Source organism: Crocodylus porosus, unplaced genomic scaffold (genome assembly GCF_001723895.1).
Source record: "Crocodylus porosus isolate Cpor-Errol unplaced genomic scaffold, CroPor_comp1, whole genome shotgun sequence".
Classification (NCBI taxonomy): Eukaryota; Metazoa; Chordata; order Crocodylia; family Crocodylidae; genus Crocodylus; species Crocodylus porosus.
Window position 1 is genome coordinate 56,914,934 of NW_017728949.1, and position 12,957 is coordinate 56,927,890.

A 12,957-nucleotide genomic window follows, 5' to 3' on the forward strand; every position below is an offset into this window, starting at 1 on the left:
ACCGTTCTTTTTAGCAGCTGGCTCCTCAGCTTCTTGTGGTGATGAGAGTTATTTAGCTGTTATACAAGGTGCTTGGGATTTTGGAGCTGGCTCAATCCCCACTGAAGACCATGGGGTCCATATCTAAGTGGCTATGATTTATCGTTGCACACAAAACCCAAAACTTCAGCAGTTTCTTTCCTATTGTGTCACTCCTCTTCTTGGCCTTCCTGTAGTCCCTTACCATTCATTTAAAGATGCAGCCTTTATGGCTATGGTGGATGAGAGGGGTTGGAGTGGATAATTTTGCAGGTCCTTTGGACAGAAGGTTGCCTTCAAATGCGGAGGACTGCACCTGAGGGATCAAGAGGCTTCCTCTAATCCCACATTACAATGCAAATGTTTTAGGCTAGGTACAAAGAGTCAAAAAGCCAGAGGCTGAATTGATTCAATCATCGCAAGTGTGTCTAAGCTGCATAGATTGAACCGGTAAGCAAGTGAACAGACATTCGTGTTTGATTCCAGAAATGCAGCCACGTGCCTGCAGTGGCCCAGGCCAAAAGCTGGGGGGTGCTAGAGCATGGATTGTGGGAAGGTTGTGGAGAAGATGTGAAGCATCCTGGGATGCTGGGGGACTGTGAGTTAGCTTAAATCTGGAGGGGATCTGGGACAGAAGTTCAATAAACCAATTTAACCTAAATCAGTGCAGTCTGATACTATGTCCATCTAGGTTTATCTTAAATTGGTTTAAGCCATTTTGAAAGTGGTTTATGTACACTGAACTGTCCTGTTCCACCTTCTGGGCCCATGGCTCAGAGGAGTAATGCCAAGCAGCTCCACAAGCCACACAAACCAGGATCAGGCCTTCTGCTGCCTCCATCTGGCCCTGCACCTGGAGCAGGCCCTGGGTAGCTGTGCCACCCCCGCGTGCCAGGATTGGGTCTCGTGTGCCAGGATCAGTCACTGGGGTGCCACACTATCCTTGTCCGGCCCCACGCACCATGTTCAGACCTTGGAGCCCCATGCTGCCCCCGTGCACAGGACTACACTATCCAGCCTGTGGGGCTCCCCACAGGACTGGAACTTGGCAGCAGGAAAGCGGTGCCATCACTCCCCCACTGCCAGATTTCTGACCGATGGCAAACCCCACACACCAGTAATACAGAGCCAGGGGTTAACCATCCCATCCAATAATGTTGTGTAGGTAACAAAACAGCAATTGGTTTTACGAAGAAACTTGAATGCAATGGAAGCCCTGCATATTAGGTCAGGCAGGGCATGCTAGGGTGACACTGAGAAGAGAGTATGAAGATGTCTTTGGGTGCAGATGTCAAAGGGATGTCCTGAGCTGAGCAGTTAGGAAAGGGTTGATAGAGATAGTGTCAGATGAGGAGGTCTTTAGCTCTGCAGCATCTTGAGGAGGACGACTAGCTTTTAAAATGTGATATGCTAGAGCAGCAGGAAGCCATTGGACCTAGTACCCTATTTTTGGCTCTCCTGTACCCAGCTGACCGCAGTCCTGCTCTTCAAGCCTTAAGTGGGGGCCCCCTAGCCCCATCAGTACCTCCAGGCACCAGTTGCTGTAATGCAGAGGTTCCCAAGCCCCAGGCCACGGCCCGTTACCTGGTCGCAAAGGGTTGGCTGTCAGTCCGCAGGAGGGTTGGCTGCCAGACTGGAAGTCCAAAAGTGACTGACATACTACAGACCAGCAGCCATCCCTTTTTTATACTGCGTGTGCTAGCCACTGAGTACGCCGGTCACTTCTGGTCTGCAGCATGCTGATCCGCAGTTTACCGGTCCACAGTCACTTCCGGTCCGCAGTCTAAAAAGGTTGAGACCGCTACCACGATGACTATTCGTGGCCTCCTTCCACCCCTACAGCCATGCCCAAGCCTCACAGTCATCACACTGTCACCGTTTCCCTTTCTTTATAGGCTTTAGCTTTACTCTGGCTGTGGACTGGTAACCTAGGTCTACTGACTCTAGCCTGGCTTTTCAGTCTCAGCCTCTTGTTGATCTCAAGCTGCCTCTGTTGCCCCCTCCAGCTCAGGCTCCAGCCCTCGTGGCCTCAGCCGGCTTCTGTTTTGAGCCCCTGCCCCTGGATTTGGAAAGACCCTGCGTAGGAGGCAGGGAGGAGCTGGAGATGACTGCTGGGCGCAACCTCATATAGCAAGGGAGGCTGATGTTACCATCTGAGATGACAAAAAACATGAGTTTTGTCCATGCTTCATGGAGAATGATCATCAGACCACCAAAGGGAGATTTCAGGGAGAAGGACCAAGACATGGGATTCAGTGTGGAGCCGTGGGTCAGAGCCTGTGATTGTGTCGTACAGATATAGTCACTGAAGCCGTGTGAATGGATGAGCCTATTTCAAGAGAAGCGAAAGAAAAAGGTGCCAAGAAACAAAGGATGAAACTTTTAGACAAACAGAGGGAGGATTCATCATAGTTTCACAGAAGGAGCAAATGTCTAGCTTACTGAGGGTGGCAGAATTAATTCTGGATTAAACCGTCTTTGAGGGCTGAATCCAAGAGTAAGGAAAATGGAGGTGGGTCTGGAAGAGATGATCTTTTTTCTTTCCTGTGGTTTTTTTTAAAGTGTTTTGGCTCTTTAAAGGGACAATAGGTTTATCGTTTAGCATCAATAACAAAGCTACTGTGGTTGGCTTGAGGGTGGGGAGGAAAAGGAGATTTTGGGTCTATCGGATTTTATTGTTATACTGATTATGGAAAAGATCCTATAATAAAGGGCCAGTATTGTGAAGCCAACACACACAACCCAGATGCGTCTATAACCTTTAATAGAGAGCACTGAATATAGTAATTGCTCAGAGAGATGGATACTGTGGGCTTTGTTTAAGGAGTAATCTCTCTTGCTTTCTAGTTTATGAAGCAAAAAGAGCTGTTGCGATTGAGTGAAAGCTGAAACAGATGCCTTTAATCAATCTCCAAAGGCGTTTTTTGTGGGTATACTACAAAGCAATAGAGATTAATGCTAGTTTCATAAATCACAGCAGAAACATCTTCGCTTTTTCTTGCCAGGGCCTAAAGTAACTTGCTGCCTCATTCTCCAACTTTCCAGCAACATCATACTCAGGATGTTGGGCATCCAGGTTGTAGCCGTATTGGTCTAGAAGAAAAAGCCATCAGGGCTTGTAGTAGAGATGATCTCTTTTATTAGACCAACAAGATTCTTGCCAATTTTTTTAAAGAATTTTTACTTATTTTTAAAGAATTGTTAAAGAATTTTTTTTTCAATTAAAGAAATTAATTCGCAAATCTTCTTGGTCTAATAAAAGATGTCATCTCTACTATGAACCCTGTTTGCTTCATACTCAGGATGGCCCTTATGGGTGAAGGAACATGTGCATTTGCCACATAAAAACCTCCTGGATTTTTCAAACTCTGGAGGAATTGAGGCACCCAATTATTATTGTGTAGATTTGAACCTCTCAGTCCATATACATAGAGGAATCACTCCCTCGCTGAACAGCAACTGCTTCTGGGGAGGAGAACAATGTTGGGTAAGAGCGAGCAATGTAGCTAAATAATTATTGTAAGACAAACGTGGTCAGTGAAATGAAGGCTGTAAACATAACAGATTTCAGAATTAAAATATTTTATCCCAGGGCAAAGTGCAGTTGTACAGATGTCCGTGCCCACTATCCCAAAATAAATCCTAAAATAATTAATGTTTACTGCATAAGACGTAGAAACAGTTTATCCCAGGATATTGCAAAGTACCTCTGAACAGTTATCCCAGGATTGCATCACTGAATCAGTGGCAAAAAAAAAATGCAGCAGTCAATTCAGCCATTTGCTAAACCCTGATTACAAGGGTGGAGACACAACAATCCCAGGATGTTTCAGTTTGGGGACAAACACAGGCGCAACTTATCCAGCGATAAACGCAATGTCTGTTCCTAGCTTTAATGACTCCTCCTCCCAATTAAGAAGCGGGGGTATAGAATTTTCCGACTGTTTTTATTTGCAGGAAGGAAAACAAAACGGCATGCTAATGGCAAAGACATCATAAAAACTACACAGGTAAATACAATATAAAATGGCATTTGTGTGCTACCGTCCCATTTAAGATTTTTAACTTGATTTCAGAGAAATACAGCTAAATAAAGAGGATAGACAGATGCAGGAAGGATAATATTATGAATGTGCCACATCCAAGAGGACAAATAATGCACAGACCTAGCAAACTGTCAGTGCACTATAGCACCTGTCTTTTGTTTCACGCTGCTCCGTAGAGCTCTTGGTATATATCCCATAGTTGTCTGCCAATCAAACCATTCTCATTATCATAATTTTCAACACATTTTGAAGATCTGCCCCTCTTTTCAATGCCATACTTCACGATCTTCAGTGTCTCTGAAGTCACTCTGCTTGTTTCCTATCCTGTAGTTGATTTCCAGCCTTGTAGTATATGAGCATTTGCTACCAATTGTATGGGATTGTTCTTGTTCCCACAGAGGGGAAAGTTTGCGGGTATACTACAGAGCAATAGAGGTTAATGTTAGTTTCATAAACCGCAGCAGAACGAGGCCCTCTGAAAGACCGAAGAAAGGTTTTGTAAGAGACACTCTGAAAACCCAAAGAAATAGCAAATCAGTTCATTCACCCAGGGAAGAAGAAAGGTGGGTGCCAGTTGCAATACTGGGTCTCAACAGTTAAGGCAAAAGAAAGAAGTGTCTTATCCTAAATCCAGTTTGTCATCTTAAGGTTGCAAAAAGCTCCAATCTATCATGAGCTTAAAAAAATCTGAATTTCTACCAAACCTTGTAGAGTTGAAAGCCATTTGTAGAAGGAGGACACCTTGGTGCTGGGGATCATCTCACAGGAAAAACATGTGCCAATCTAGGTTTGCTGAAGAAAGAGCTGCAGATCGGCCTGACGCTAGAATCGCAACTTGAATGTTCATCGTGCCTTGTTACTCAACTCGGCTCACAGATGGGTTAGCAAATATGAAGGTTAGCGTTTGCCTTTTGAGCGAATTCCCATGATCTTTGACTTGGCACATCTCAACTGCAGTGCATTTTGACATTTTAATGCAATCCTCAAGGGGCTTCGGCATTAAGGACAGTATTACACAGATTATAATTCCAGCTGATCTTAATTTGTTTTGTTTTAAACCATGATGAGCCCCACATTGAATTGTTATACAGTGATAAAGTACAAATCTTTTTAGTCCAGACCAAAAGATTTTTGCTTGCTGGCTCCCGATAAAAGCTTTCAAGGAAAAGATTATGTTTTATTCCAAAAGCATTTAATAAATGCTGAGCTACTAGCTCCGTTTTAGTTAATTAAACTTAAGGAACATGGAAGTGGATAAAAGTTCATTAAATAGGTACAGGGTGACAGTGAATTGGAATACTAATTGAGCTTTTATGTGCAACAAAAGAGATACAAATGGAAATGCACTGTTATTCTAGCGAATGCCTCACATAAAAGGCCCCAGTGGAGCAGCACATGCATGGAGGAAATTGGATTGTAAAATCTCTGAGATAAAAGTCACTTCTATGAAACACAATGCCCCATTGCTTGCTTTTCTATTTTGAGAAGACTCTTTTAATAATGCCAGCAAATGATGCAGAGACTGCTGTGGGTGCACTTGAAGGGTTCCTGGTTTGATTCCTAGCTGAAATGAGGTAGTTAGATTCAGGTCTTACAGAGTAGATGGGGATGCAATAGGACCTTGATTTATTTTTTTTATTTTTTTTAATTTTTTCCCCCTTGGTGGCTACATGCTACGCAAGATGAAAATGCCAGATGATGAAGAGCTGTAAATTCTGGGTCAGCTCCTAAGTCTTCCCAGGTTTGAAGCAATTCAATCGAGATGGGGGTTTTCAAACCAATCTCCAATAAAACGCTCCCATTTGAAGAGCCTGGTGTGGAGATGAGGCAGGGTGTGACTGTCAGGAATGGAAAGGGAGTCTTTTCTGCGGGGTCCAGACACAGACCGCCCCCCTGGTTTTCCCTGGCTTTTTGCCTCCCATAGAGGTTGCAATTATTTACCCACTACTCGTCCCACACAAGGTGTCCTTACATTGTGGCATGGATAATTCATATGATAAACTGTGCCATGGATAACTCATGGAATAGCCAATGCACTGTGCAACCCCATGGGATCAGAGCAAGTAAAACCCCCAGCTACTTCAATTTTTGAGATGTATTCACCACTTCTAGGGGTGGCACCATGGCTGCGTGAATGCCTGAAGGTCTCCTATATGCTTAAAACATTCACATCGCACATTCAAAAAATAATTACTAGCTGTAGTGAAGAAACGCAAAGGATCTGCTGTACAAATGAGGCTTGATTTCTGGTCTCTTTCTTTTTGTTCCAGTGAAATGATAGCTGCTGAACGCCCTAGCGAGAGACAGTTCACAGAAGTGTCACTTCTGCAGCAGACAGTGTGCACAGAGTTGCCTGTTCCTGTTTACAGGAGCGTGGGTTATAAATATCCCGTTCGTGCCGGGAACAATAGCATTTGTCAGCAGGGAAAAAAAAATAGATCCTTAACTTGTCTGCTCCTGGCCAGCAGCCTGACCCTACATAGATGGTGCTGAGCTTTCTTAATCCCCAGTTCAAAAAAATGTTTCTGCTCCAGGAATTGGTCTGGTATGTACTTAACTGTAAGCTTGGAAGGGGCTTAAGTATTGTGCTTAAAGGTTAAGTGCAGATGTGTTTTCATGAATCAGACCACTGCCTTTCCCTCTGGAGGTGTTCAGAATTTGCCAGGATGAAATGCCTATGTGAACAGCAAGTGCTAAACTGTGCGTTAGGTGCATACACCAAAGCCCCCCTAACACATGGCTGCACACGGCTGAATATTATTCCTTTCTCTTGACCATCACCATTTTCATCTGTTCTCCGCATTCCTTATCTGGTCCTCTTCGGAGTTACTCAAAGCTGCAATTAATTAAGGAGATATTGAATAGAGAGTATTTACAACTGATCCTTAACTATTTAAGATGGTGATTCTCAATCAGGTATCTGTGAGAGTCTTTCAAGGGTACCATGGGGTGCCAGGCAAAGCTGGCACTGCTAGGTGCACAAACATGATTCATAAGATACACCCAGAGATTTCAATTAGGAATCCACAGTATTAAAAATATTCTGACCTGTTTTGATCTTTCTGAGTTCTTGGCAACATAGAAAATTGCTCTATTCTTCTGTTGCAGTCAAACTACAACAGTGGAAAATAAGAGCTGGCATTTCCCAAGGGGTGCCTGGCGTCTAAGGAGGGGTGCCTTGAGTTTAAACAGGTTGAGCACCACTGATGTATGACGTGGATACCTTCCTTGACATTCACCACGTTCCCAGGGTGCGTCTGACAATCACATATTTCCTAGGGGCTTTATTACCATCCGTATAGCCAACACGACCTCAGCGCCCCAGGATATATAGTCCCTATAGAAGCAAACAACCATGCCAACATTTTTAGAGTTGTTTGCATATTCTTAATTTTAAAGGATTATCTTGACTGATAGAAATTATGTTTACGTACCATCCTTTGCTAAAATAGCCTCTAGGCTCCTCACAATGCTGATAAGATTAAATGCAACAGTAAACATGAACCTTGTCAACTTTGATTTAAAATCACAAGCAGACTCCTAATTCCAGCAGATAATAGACTTCACAAATGGGATGCCTGATTCGGACAAGTTCTCCTGTCAGATGTCTTCATGATTTATCTAGGTAAACCCAGCAAATCATCTGATCTTGGTTCTGACTCAGATCGCAAACAGGAAGGACCCCATTTTTTTAGGGTGTGGTTCAAAAGTGCACTAGCATAGTAGAAATCTTGCTCAAACTTCAAATGTGGGGAAGATGGCCATATTGCTAAGCGATGGAAATGTCACAAGAAGCCCTCAAAGATGTCAGTATTATCAACCTTATTCCAGAGATTTTTGCATTGATCTGTGGTTCCAGATACCAACCCATATCCAGCTGTTTGCAACCCCTCTTTGTAACAAGTGCAAGATCTTCATTCAAGGAACAACCTAAGTCAAAGCTATAGGAGTCATTAATTTATGTCATTTGGTTTCTCTGTAATGAATATACTCATTCCTTGGACGGTTACCTTCAATATCTCCAGTAATTCAGATATATTGTTGTGCCTTTCTCAGCACATCTCTAGTTAAATATACAAAAATTAATCTATCTGTAGCAGCAATAGAAGAAGAGCAACAAAATATATCAAGACATGGCAGCAATGTTCATTTCCCCTCGTCAGTAAAATCAGCTACTATATAGGCACGGTCTTAAGTGAGCTGTGAAGGTTATTTGATTTCTTCACGTGGTGTTGATGCTCTACCATCTGTTGCTCTGATAACAATACTAAAGGGAGTGTTCACATTGCTAAAGTGCCCCCTGACAGCGTTGCTCAAATATTTTTTGATTACTCCTCTCCCTCACTTTTATCTTTAAGCCGAGGTTCTTGCAGTTTCCCTGAAAATCATGCTGTCTTTTTAATGACAATATTTGTTTTCACCTAACCAGAAGCCATATTATCTCTGGGTTGGTCCCTAGCAACTCTCTAGAGAAAGTTGAGCTTTTAACAGCTCAGAGCAGGGGTTCTTGCTGCCGGCACTGCCCACTGTCATTAGAGACTTGATACCCAACTAGATGAAACACTGGTCTGATACAATATGGGGACTCCTATGTCCCTCTAGAGCCAGCTGGTGTTGCTACCACTCGATGCATGGATGAGGTTCCTCTAAGAAATGCCCAGGATGTCATGAGAAATGATAGACTGCAGAAAAGTTATGGACGAATTGGAGAGAGTCCAGCGGAGGGCAACAAAAATGGTTGGGGGCTGGGGGACACAACTGGTGAGGAGAGGCTGAAGGAACTGGTCTTATTTAGTCTGGAGAAGAGAAGACTGAGGGAGGATTTAACAGCAGCCTTCACCCCCCTGAAAGATGGAGCTGAGCTGTCCTCAGTGGTGGAACAAGGAGCAATGGGTTCAACTTGCAGCAAGGAAAGTTGAGGTTAGATATTAAGAAGAACTTTCTCATTTGGAGGGTCATAAAGAACTGAAACAGGTGACCCAGAGAGGGGGTGCAGTCTCCATCCTTGGAGGTTTTTAAGACCCAGGTAGACCAAGCCTTGGCTGGGATGATGGAGTTGGGGCTGGTCCTGCTTGAAGCAGGGGGTTGGACTGGATGTGACTTCCTGAGCTCCCTTCAACCCTCATTTTCTATGATTTTAATACAACATGTGGCATTTTTCCTTCTGGGTCGGTGATGAGTTGGTGCCCTGGCAAATTCAAATTATTTTCCTGGCATCAGAAGCTATGCAAGTGTTGCTGAAGTGTAAAAGGAACTGAAGCCCTCTCCTGTCTTTGCCAACAATTGGTACATGACTGCAGTTATACTGCTGTGTCCAAGACAAGATTATCTAGTGGGTTTGGGGTTTAATACCTTACAGCTGATAAACTGCTCTGTAACCCAGTGCCCTGTCTTCTTTTTCTTTGGGTTGCACAGTTTCTCCTGGCTAATTTTAATGGAAGACTGTTTCTTATTTGCTATTTTTCATTCAAAGACCAGTCTTGGACTCTAAAATAGAAAGTCTCCTCCCTTCCCAAGCTCTCTGGTGTAAAGTCATTTCTCTCTGGGTTCTACCATGCCTTGTTTCTCTAAGGCCCCGGTACAAGTTACTCTTAAGACATGATTAACCAGTTAATCACATTTTTAGCCAGCCACACATTAATGGCATGATAAAACAAGGAATAACCCACAAAGTTATTACACAACAATTATTCCAATAGGCTCCAGAAGCTGAACACTAATCAGCTGTGTGTGCCGCTCCCAATCTTGGTGGCATTGTTGGAGTCAAAGGCCAAATGACATAAATTAATGACTCCTAAAGATTTTACTTATGTTGTCCCTGTGCTGGCAATATGATGTGATCGGATCTGATGCTCGATCCCACACACATTGTGGCATGACAGGAAGCACGAGTGTGGGGATCACATATCAGATCCCTCCTTGCCTTTAATCTCACACCTGGCAGGGTCTTCAGTTCCCTTCTCTTCTTTATGGCCACTAATCTACTATTTGCTAAGGACCTGCCTTATCTTCACACAATGCACTGGACTTAGTCCAAGCATTCAATGCTTGTTGCTTTGGATCCCTTCTTCCTAGCACCCTGTACCTTGATATTTTGGGCTTCTTTAGGCTACAGTTCTTAACCTGGTTGATTTCCAACAAGGAAAGATTATCTTCAATGGCCTGGATTTAGTATGGTCCAAGGTTGGCAGGCAGGGAGTCATGCCCCTCCTCAAACATTTTTGCAACCGAAAAATGCTTGAACAAATACCCACAGAAGACCCAACCCAAAAGGCCTGAAACTTGGTTGTATCAAAGTGCAGTTTGCATTTAAGTACATATGTAAAAATATTCCCTCTCTTGGCACAGCTCTACCAATCTGGGTGATAGCATTACAGCAGTCATAACCAAAGAATAACATGAGTCACGAGTCCATCTAATTCATGCAAACAGTTTCCCTGAAGGCATCAAGAGACTTATTACCAGGACCAGTATTTCTTATGGTCCAATGGATTGAGTGGAAAATTTCGTGTGTGCCTTAAATAGGTCACACTCATTCGAACATTTTCAAATGCCACAGCTAAGGCTGAGATGAAGCTTCCAAGTTAATAAACCTTTTAACTCTTTTTTGAGAGGGAGTTGAGCTTTCCTGTGGCCTCGTGCAGGCTAGCAACTTTGGGTGTAAAGGCTGGTTTATTGGCTTCTCCCACTCAGGACTAGCGAGGAGGCACTCCAATTCAGGGCCACGCTTATTCTCCTGACTTTGTGCTAAGCAACAAGCAATTTACTGATGAGATAGGCCTGTGCCCCTCCACTCTCAGACTCTGGCTAAATGCAAGGGATTGGAGCCAAAACTGCCCAGTCCCAGCCCATTACTCACCCACTCCCCACCTCCGAGGAAGGAAGAAGTGGATGCCCAGTCCTGTTTATTCCTATGCACGAATCCAATATCCACGGAGCTGTAGAAGGGTGCAAGCTGGACAGTCCACGGTTCAGTCTTCTGCCAAGGAAGGAAGATATTTGAAGCCATAGTTGAAAGCAAGAGGCTCCTTTCTCATAAAATGATAAAGGTTTGCATCGGCACAGCAGAAAAAGTTTGCATTGTAATCTATGATCTCTATAACTCAAGTGCAGATCCAGACGATCCCTCCGCCTGCTCCCCAAAAAGAAAATAGGCTGATTGCTGACTCTCCCTTGCATAACGACCCCTTGTTTTCCTTTTGATGAGAAAGGGAGAGTTGTGAAAAGACCTGCCCAGCCCCTGTGCTATACAGGGGTCCTCAGGGACAGGCTGGCAGCCTACCTTCAGGCTGAGTGGACTGTGCCATTTCTAGGCCTGTGCGAGTCGGAGGCGATCCTGTCCAGCCCTAGCCATTGCCTTGCTGCTTACATCTCAGATGTAGGGTTTAGGAAAGGCCACTAGAGAAATTGGAGTCACATTTCAATATATGGTGATTACTTTGGAGCTATAGCAAGGTGAGGCAATCACGGTGGTGCCTAAGAAGGATGGGATAAGTGATCAAATGCTACTGCTATCACCAAGGGGGTGGGGGGTTAGCACATAAAACAAACCTCTTCTTAACTATATAGAAAGCAGGATCAAGCTTTTAAAGCACACGCATAGAAAATGCACTGAAAGGAAGTATTTATTTGTGCTAGGAATAAAAGTAAAAGCAAAAAACAAAAAACAAAAAAACCCCACCCTGCTATTAACTGTATTGAAATCAGTTAGAGAGATGAGCAAGATAAATTTGATTTAATTATATGAGGCTGGTAAAATGATGTATCATTTCTATTCATTTATGTCTATATATATTTTAGGGATATTTCAGAGTTAACCGCCGCGGCCCCAATCTTGCAGCGAATTGTGTATGGGCATGCAGAGATTTTTTTTAAAAATTCGTGTTCGTATGATTTCAGACTTCCATTGCAACAAGGGAGAAATAGATATTCAAATTAGTTACACAAACTTTTCATCTCACCTCTCTGCCCTCTCTTTGACCATGTTACGATGCTATCTCTGCTTAGCATTTCCAACTTGGGGAGAAATCAGATGACTAATGAGTACATGAAGCTGCTGCTCGAGGACTACTTGCCTGAGCTGTGACTTACGTTTATTAATTCTCCTAGCAGCCAGTCGTATCCCTTACTGATGTACAACCCTGTAATGGCCGCTGTGTAGCAGATCACTGTGTGAGTAGCAGTTTATCTAATGTAATCTCTTCGTTGCCTCCCTGTCATGGCCGGATCCCATCGAGAAGCATTGGAATAATGTGGCGGCATTAAAGATATGAATGTATTGGTACCAAAGCACATAAATTTAATAAAAAGCATGACTCGGAGAAAGGAGCTAAATCTTTCTGTGGCCTTTCAGCAGAAGTGTCAGGAGTTAGTTTGTGACTCGTTAACGCTTCGGCTGCTGGGGCTTTTCCTTTTTGCAAACCAAGTATGAACATGGAGGGTACCTATTGGTATCCATGGCAGCAAAGGGGTTTGTGCTGTTCGCTGTCTGCAGAAGGGAAGGAAGTTGTTTTAAATAATTGTAAGTGAATTTAGATTGGGAGAAAGTGTGACAGCTGGATGAACCTCTGATTTAAGCACAGGGCGTTATTCTGATTCCTATTCGTATATTGTATTTGTGCGTCTTGAGTACCGTCTGAAGACGCTGGTTGAGATCAGGTCCTCATTATGCTGTGCGCACATGTAGTAAAGCCTCCAGTCCTGCTCAAAGAGCGGACGGTCTAAGCCAGCCAACTATGCAAAGGCTGGCAAAGGAAGCAAAGGCATTTAGGTGGTTAGTGACTCGCCCAAATTTACACCGTGGATCAGGAGCGGGGCCAAAAATAGAAGCCAGGTGTCCCACGTCCTACCTACAAGGCCATGCTGCCACTTAACTGGAGACCCTGGTCCCCCG